We start from the raw sequence: 10,039 nt of genomic DNA, 5'->3' as shown, positions 1-10,039 counted from the left end.
TTCTGGGATTCTGTGTCGACCTGTAATTGCTCATCGCAGCCCTTGAAACTCAACCGTACTTGTCTTCAAGGGCACAATATATATAGAGATCTGCAGAGAGATTTCCACAGAATTTCAAACTGACAACATTCACAACGTTCTGTGTATTTCCCTCTCCCTTGCTGGATGAAACGGAGGTAGCAACAGATCTTTTCTTCCGTATTGTGACATGTATTCAGTGTAACAGATAATTGAAAAATCCCAAAAATGTAGGTCTTCAGGACTTTGCTCTATGCATCGGTTGTTGATTGGATGTTGAGATGTGGGCGTGGCACTCCAAAAGTGAAGGCAGATAAAGATCAATAGCATGCATTTAGAAAAGGGTTCATTTTCATTTCATGCCGACTTTAACTTTTTAAGCTAATTTGCTAATGCTTTTAGCTAGTTATATGCGTAGGCCTATTTAACGCATTTTTACCATGTTCAAATGTCAATGTCGCAAAGCGTAGGCCTATCATCCATGCTATTCCTGTCTCACAGGTGCTGGAAAACAACCCAGAATATGAAAATCTCCCGGCCAAACTAAGAAAATGGACATTATGATGCTGTACGAATTAATCACCACATGTTGTTCCATCTTCTCGTAGGGTGCAGAGAGACTGTGTGGAAAAAAAATACCCTAAAGGATTAACATTCTCTTCTCACAATGTTTCTAAGCAGCTGTGGGTTTGTGTTAAAGAGCCGAACTGCAGCTGCATTCGCCGTGCATTCTCCGAACAGAAATATCCACAATGATATGAAACAGACCGTTCGCATGGCTTGCATACTTTAATGGCTCCTAAAAACACAGATCCGTCCTTTTGATTTGATGTTATTCGGCTAAGTGTGTGATAAGCAATCGGATGCCATCAGTCTCATGGACAGGAAAAGCGTGTCTGTGATCAGGTGTGGTTATGATTCTCGGCCCAGGCCCGAGCAGGGTAATCTGTTAGCAGAATGCTGTATATTTGTCAGACATAAGGACTCCACATGTGGTGCTTTTGCAATATTTGTGTAATGCTGTGGCAACATGAATATGACTGAAGAGCTTGAATGTCAAGTGTCGGTTGCATGGTGCCAATCTGTCTAGAGATGTGTCTCTTACTAGAGAACATCATTTTCCCAGTGGGGCGCGTTCTATGATAACCAATCAGATCTGGTCTGTTGAATAGTCAGTGCATACATTAATGTGCTTTTGCGATTGCGAAATGTTATATATGTTCTAATCTGACAAGCATTTGAGAGCTTTTTTTGAGAGCAATTTATATCAAGAAACATGTTACAAATTCCTAAGTACTTAAGATAATAAATCAAGCACCTAAAAATACCACAGGCACGTTTTATTGCTCAGAGGTTTTTTTTTTTTATATAACTCATGAGTCTTTTTCAGTGTAGTACAATTCCCAGACCAATGACTCTGATGAATAATTTCTTGAATGATTTCTTTTTAACTTTTATTTAACCAGGAAATGACATTTTTTAGATTTAAAATCTCTTTTACAAGAGGGTCCTGGCCAAGACAGGCAGCACACTTATAGTTAAACATGAAAACATACAGTACATTAATTTACATATACAAAAATTTTCATATATCAATCAAAATAATTACAGTCAGGTAAATCCAAAACCCCCTTAAATTAATTTCGAGACCAATTCTTTAAAAAACATAATTTATCTTGTAATTTATTCAAATGGAGCAGCTAGATGCCCTTTTACCCATGACTTTCGGGATTTTTAAAAGAAAATAATCTTGAGAATGAAGACCATAATTCTTTACACCTTTTTTGAATGATATACTAGTGTAAATAAGAAAGAAGCAAACCCATAATAATTGTATATATAAAAATGTACCAGTGCCCGAGTGGAGTGACAGCGTGTGCCATCCGAGAGAGACGAGAGTACAGCAAACAATGGCTTTTGAATTAGTAATAAACCTTAATGCTCCATGATAAACAGAATACAACGCCTGTCAACAATATCAGGCGCCTGCATATACATAATATCACAATAATCTAACACTGAAGAAAATAAATAGAAAAAAAAAAATTATTCATCATTGTTTAATCAAAAACATACAGCAAAACCAAAGTGTTGTAAATTTCCTGAACAGATGAATCTTATGAGTCAGTTCTTTTCAGTGAATAAAAAACATACAGCAAAACCAGTGTAGTCCAAATCACAAACCAATGACTCTTCTGAGTTGGTTATTTTCGGTGAATGAAAAATATTGCAAAACCACCAGTATAGTCTGATTCCCGATGAATGACTCTAATGGTTTGGTTATTTTTACATAGGCTACAGCAAAACCAGTGTATACATTTCCTGAACAAATGACTCTTATGAGCCAGCTCTTTTCAGTGAATGAAAAATACTGCAAAACCAGTGTAGTCTGACTCCCGATTGAATGACTCTAATGAATTGGTTCTTTTTACTGAATCAAAAGCATATAGTGCAATCAGTGGAGAGTGATTCGCGAATGAATGACTCTATTGAATCGGTTATTTTTACTGAATCAAAAAACATACAGTGCAACCAGTCCCATTCCCGAATGAATTACTCTAATAGATCGTGTTTTTTATTTATTTATTTATTTTGTACTAAATCAAAAACATACAGCAAAACCAGAGCGGTCCAATTCTTGAACCAATGACTCTTATGAGTCGGTTCTTTTAAGTGAATGAAAAATACTGCAAAACCACCAGTCTGACTCCTGAATGAATGCCTTTTATGAATCGGTCCTTTTTACTAAATCAGAAACTTACAGCAAAACCAATGTAGTCTGACTCCCGATTGAATGACTGTAATGAATTGGTTCTTTTTACTGAATCAAAAGCATATAGTGCAATCAGTGGAGAGCGATTCGCGAATGAATGACTCTATTGAATCGGTTATTTTTACTGAATCAAAAAACATACAGTGCAACCAGTCCCATTCCCGAATGAATTACTCTAATATCATGTTTTTTATTTTTTTATTTTGTACTAAATCAAAAACATACAGCAAAACCAGAGTAGTCCAATTATTGAACCAATGACTCTTATGAGTCGGTTCTTTTAAGTGAATGAAAAATACTGCAAAACCATCAGTCTGACTCCATATCGGTCCTTTTTACTAAATCAGAAACTTACAGTAAAACCAATGTAGTCCGACTCCCGATTGAATGACTCTAATGAATTGGTTCTTTTTACTGAATCAAAAGCATATAGTGCAATCAGTGGAGAGTGATTCGCAAATGAATGACTCTATTGAATCGGTTATTTTTACTGAATCAAAAAACATACAGTGCAACCAGTCCCATTCCCGAATGAATTACTCTAATAGATCGTGTTTTTTTTTTTTTGTTGTTTTTTTACTAAATCAAAAACATACAGCAAAACCAGAACGGTCCAATTATTGAACCAATGACTCTTATGAGTCGGTTCTTTTAAGTGAATAAAAAATACTGCAAAACCACCAGTGTAGTCTGATTCCTGACTGAATGACTCTAATGAATCGGTCCTTTTTACTAAATTAGAAACTTAGAGCAAAACCAGTGTAGTCCAGTTACTAAATATGAAACTTTTTAGTGAATTAAGCACACACTAATCAGAGTATTTACTGACTGAGATTATATCGTGTAGTTAAATATAGAAAAACTCTGAAAAGAAATGCTACCTAACATGCATAATGCTCCTTAATCAGCTTTCATTTTGTTTCAACCAGAGAAGAACATTTCAAATTTATGTAGCATTTTTATATGTGCAACACCCTAATGTTTCAACAGCTAAAAATAAAACCGAACGATGGAGTCTGAAGTCATGTTGTGCTGACTGTTTCTTCTCCGTCTCATTAGAGTTTTTACTAGTGCCTGTGCAGAAGTAATGTTCACGTCTCCTGCGTGCCCAGAAACGTGCGGTGTGCGCAGGAGGGGCTTTTCATGGATGTTTAATGCCATTGTATTGCAATTTTATTTCTGTGCTTTTTATGAGCTAGCACATGAAAATAGCAGCAGATTAGCCAAAATAACCTGGATTATGATATACCTTTTTAATGCAATCTAATCTATTTTGTCCTAATGATTATGCAAAAAAAGATTGAATCATTTTAATCTCATTATTTGTTCACAGTTATGCTAAACACACCACCATCGTTTGAAAGCAGCCATATCAGCCGGTCATGGTAATGGATGTTTAAGGCAAACACATCTGTTGAATCAGGGTACCTACAGCGCTGGACAATGTTTCTGTCTACGGCCCAGATGAGGAGAGGCTCCAAGCCACAACATGACATCCATCTCAGGATATTTAATGAGGATGTCTACCGCTGGAGACGCTGGATTCACGTGAGGCCCACATCACTGAGGACAAAGGGTGAATTCTTCCCCGGCCGAGCACGGCTAGAGGAAGTAGTGCAGATGCCAGTGGAGATAACCGAGTGTGGGTTCGAGTTTCCACCAGCTGGTCAGGCATACTTCTACTGTGCACAGAACTGGGTGGAATTGAGAGTGGAGTGTGTGAACCAAAAAGTATTACGCAATGTTATTTTTATTTATTTATTTTTTAATGGCTACAATTTCATTAGTATGGAGAAATGCTTGAAAATGAAAATGACAGTGGTGGAAGAGAGTATAAGAGTGTGTGTGTGTGTGTGTGTGTGTGTGTGTGTGTGTGTGTGTGTGTGTGTGTGTGTGTGTATATATAATTTATGTATATACACACATACATACATACATACATACATGTATATATATATATATAGGAATGTATGTAAATTTTGTCACTGCTTTACACACACACACACACACACACACACACACACATATATATATATATATATATACACACACACACATACATACATACATACATACATACATATATATATACATATATAGGAATGTATGTATATTTTGTCACTGCTTTACACACACACACACACACACACAAACACACATATATATATATATATACACACACACACACACACACACACACACACACACACACACACATACATAGATAGATAGATAGATATTTGTGTGTCTGTGTGTGAAATATGTGTGTGCGTGTGCGTGTGCGTGTGCGTGTGCGTGCGCGTGTGTGTGTGTGTGTGTAAAGCAGTGACAAAATATACATTAATTCCTATATATATATATATACTCATTTAAATTACATTAAAATATATAATTACATTTGCACATTTATATACTTTAATAGTTATTTACTATATATATATTTATATATATATATATATATATATATATATATATATATAGAATATTATAAAAATAATAAATAAATGTATTAATACAATTTAAATTTTAATTACATTAAAAATATTTCAATATATAATTAAATGGGTGTATGAGGGGTTATGATTTTCCAGTTCCTCTGAAAAGGTTTTAATCTTCTTTTAGCAATCAGTTTGGACTTTACCCACCTCTGTACAAGCTGATTAAAGTGAAGCCATTGCAGTGCACTTTAACTGCTGACTAACATACTGTCTTTGGCCAACCAGCTTCACCATAAAAACCATTCTGGTTGAATACAGTAAATGTCAGTTATATGCTGATTCACCACCTGTAGACCAGCACAAACCAGCCTAGACTAGCATGGAAATGAGTTTTTTGGTGTGAATATCTAAAGTCAGTAACAGTTAAAAAGACACCACATGGTACATGAGATTAGTAAAGAGCACTGAAGTGTAAAATAATCTGATATCATGACTAATTGTTTTAATAAGGCTTAGAATTCCTTACATTTTTTAATCCAATTCAAAGTAGACCACGTGAGAACTGGACTGTAAAATACGTCTATGCCTTTGAACTTTAATCCACGGATTCAGAAAATGTCTGTTCATTCCGAGGTTTTTCTTTTCGATGTTTTCCTGTAAAGTGTGTCCTATAGGTCAGAAGTGAGTGTGAAATTCAACAATCAAACCTGACCCTGTTTACTTCCTCAATGCACATTCCTGGTCTTAGTGTGAATGATTCATCTGTGCACAATCTTTGTAACCTTTAATCAAAACGTTTTATTGTGTTCCTGCTCCGTAATGACTTTTCCCGCTGACATCACTTGCATTGCCTATGATGTTAACAAATACACTGATGAGTTGACTTAACTGTAACTTAAATGAGGAAATCCATTGCCTTAAAAATATTAAGTAAGAAACGTCATGCGTATTTGAAAAAATTAAGTTATGTGAACTTGACTATTCCACATAACTTATTTATTTCTATACGCATGAAGTTTATTTACTTAATCATTTTAATTAAGGCAACGGATTCCCTCACTTTTTTAAGTTAAATCAACTGATCACTTTTATTTTTTGTCTTTTTATTATTATTTTTTTTTTGCTTAGCTAAATATCAGCTAAAAATCCTTACAATGAATTTACTTGAGAAGCAACATTAAAAAAAAATATATTTTTTTATTTTTTATTCTTATTCTTTTATTCTTAACCAATCAATTTGCAAAGTCTTATCTCCTACATTCTTCGTATTAAACATACTGTTTTATTTGGAAATTTGTCCAATTAGCGAAGTAAACAAGTAATATTGATTTGAACTCATCTACAATTTATTTGCTGCAAATACTTCTTAGAAAAACGCCACATCCATACTTTTGCAACTGATGTTGTCAGGGCTGTAGAGTCATTCTACGGAAGCGTATTGCATTCACTTGAGGAAAAAAAATCTACTCTGTTTTTCTGAATTAATGAGTTAATTATCTCAGAATTATGAGATAATTTTTCATGAAAAAAAGTTTTTGCTCTGTTTTTCTGAATTAACGAGTTAATTATCTCAGAATTACGAGATAATTTTTCATGAATAAAAAGTTATAGCTCTGTTTTTCTGAATTAATGACTTAATTATCTCAAAATTATGAGATAATTTTTTCTTGAAATAAAAATAATTGCTCTGTTTTTCTGAATTAATGACTTAATTATCTCAGAATTATGAGATAATTTTTCATTAAAAAAAAATTGCTCTGTTTTTCTGAATTAATGACTTAATTATCTCAGAATTCTGAGATAATTAACTCAATAATTCAGAAAAACAGAGTAAAAACTTTTATTCATGAAAAATTATCTCGTAATTCTGAGATAATTAACTTGTTAATTCAGAAAAACAGAATAAAAATAAAAAATATATAAAAAATGATCTCATAATTAAGTCATTAATTCAGAAAAACAGAGCAACAACTTTTTATTCATGAAAAATTATCTCGTAATTCTGAGATAATTAACTCGTTAATTCAGAAAAACAGAATAAATTTTTTTTTATGAAAAATTATCTAGTAATTCTGAGATAATTAACTCGTTAATTCAGAAAAACAGAGTAGATTTTTTTTTCTCAAGTGAATGCAATACGCTTCCGTATCATTCACTGCCTCTAAACATCTCAAAATAGTGTTACCTAAGACTCGTACTCTATGATTATGCAAACACCCACATCTTCCTTACGAATGGGGAAAGTGTCCTAACCGTAAAATATTATACTGCAGCATCCACAGATGGTATGAATATTATTCCCTTTTGCATTCTGGCTGTTTTGTGTTTTTTACAGCTTTGGCTTTTTTTACATCCTGTCCAGGTGAAACTGCACTCTATTATTTATGGCTCGTATAAAAATATGCCTGTTCCCACGTGCTGTTGAAAGTTTTATTGTGTTAATTATACATTGGCCCGAGTCTGGAGGCCTGCTTAGAAAGTGAAGGTAATTATGTCAAAAAGGAGGTTCAGCGCTTTAGAGCATTTGCATCTTTTTCCCGCTTTTTTACAGTTGCACGGATTGTGCGTGACGAAACATGTTTTGAGTGATGAACTGTTCTCATTGATGGCTGGTTAATGTGTACACAATGTCTCCATTTGAACTATTAGATCTGCACTTTCAATAGTAGGGATCAATGGCCATTAACAGCAGAAAAGCTAAGTAGAATACAAAACAACAAAAGCGTGGCTTCAGTGTGATCCACAGACACCGATTCACATTAATCAAACTGTGAATCTGAGAGCTTTCTGATACTAAAAGACTAAAAGAGGCATATAAATAAAGGTAAGAATTTCTCATTGCAGGAATGTCACACTATAGGATCAGTGTTTGCCTTCTTTATCTTAATCTTGATTAATTAGATTATGCTTTAGGGTCACATTTCAAGGTTTAATGCACTTAAAAATATTTATCATTATGTTCATGAAAACAGAATTTTTACATTTTCTGTAGAAAAGGTGGATGTTATTTGCCCATGCAAGCGTAGAATAGCAAAACCCCTCAAACACTCCTTTTTAATTATATATTAAAATATTTTGAATATAATTTACATTTAAATTATTTTTTAAATCAGTATATTATTTTTGATACTATTTTTATAGCTACTATATATCTAAATATATATTTTAATTAAATTAATTTATTAATTTTGCTAAAATTATATAGTATTTAAATAAGTATATACATTTTATGACATATATTTAAATATAATGTTAAAATGTTATTATTTATGATAGTATTTTTTATTTGTAACATTTTTATAATATATATATATTATTACAAGTAATCAAAAACAGTATTAAACAATATACTGTATATGGCAAATAAGTATATAAATGGGTGAAGTTAATTATATATTTAAATATAATATAGTTTTTAAAATGTATAATTTTTTATATATAAAATATACATATATATTTTAAGTATTTATACTGTACTAAGTATTTTTACAAATATTTTTTGGACAATATATATATATAATAGCATATGTATAAATATATAAATGAATAAATATAAGATTTTTTTTAGGTCAATATGTTTTAAAATCCGTATTAGGAATGTATTTTTGGGTTATTTTTATATATGAAAATATGTTTTATGATCTGAAGGATTACATGATTTTTTTAATACTTGGAATTTTGAGGTATGTTCAAATCATTAACTCTTAGTTTGAGCAATAGCACATGTCTTAGCATAATCATACAACTGTATATCATGTGACAGTTCATCTGAAACTGTAAAAGTTGATTATGTATTGTCATAAGGCCGGGTCACAGATGAAAGCAGAAGAAGCCAGTGGTGAACCCAGGATTGACCTCTCACATTTGCAGAATGAGGGAAAGCTTTGTTTCAGATTGTCTTAAAATAGGAACTAGTTCCTCATTTTTCTCTTGGATTATTCAAAATATAACAGTCAACAATTTGCTGGTGGGAAACGAATTTTGTCGGCCCTACGAAACCGAGAACCATCTCACGTCTTTGGTTATTTTCATACAGCTCTGATTCGGCTCATCACTTCTCATTTGGCTTTGATTACACAACAAAAGGAAAGAAATACACATTCAGGCAGAAGGTGTTAAAACATGAAAGCACCCGAATTTTGTGGCACAAAAAAGTAGGGTAGGATGAGAGAGAGAAGAAATGGCAGGTAATGCAATATTCATGCGCACGAGGCAGATTTCCCTTTAGTTCTCATGATTAGAGGAGGAGAATCTGAGCCCAGCCCGTCGTCTTAGTTCTCGGGGAAGAGGATGGATGCATTAATGGCAAGTTGTTGTTGTTTTTTTGTACTTTGAGAGAAGAGAGAAGATGTGGCTTAATCAAGGAGATGCACTTCTCCTTTCCCTGCTCTTTGATGTTGTGAAAAGACGTCCACGGTTAACCCTGAGTGTGCAGCCGCTGTGTCCTTCTCTTTCAAACCTGAGATGATGAAAGTGGTGGCGCTGTATCGGGGGAGTCCAGCTTCTCTTGAAAAGGAGATGTGACCCTGATTGAAATGAGGAACATATTTGATCTTAAAATGAAGTGCTTCCTTGCTTTGCACTAATGCACTCATCTTTGATCATCAAAAGTAATTGATATAACCACATTGCCTTTAAAGCTTATTGAACGACAACCAAGCATATTGTCCGGAGAATATTGGTGTCATTGGCGGAAGGATGCACATTTTGTAGGCCATTTTCAGATGAGCTCAGTATTCAGTACATGAAATAGACCAAACTGTGATGAATGTAAATGCTATGTACATAATTTTTTTAATTAAATTATATG

Source organism: Leuciscus leuciscus (assembly GCF_965113295.1).
Source record: "Leuciscus leuciscus genome assembly, chromosome: 24".
Classification (NCBI taxonomy): domain Eukaryota; kingdom Metazoa; phylum Chordata; class Actinopteri; order Cypriniformes; family Leuciscidae; genus Leuciscus; species Leuciscus leuciscus.
Note: the sequence above shows the minus strand (reverse complement) of the source record.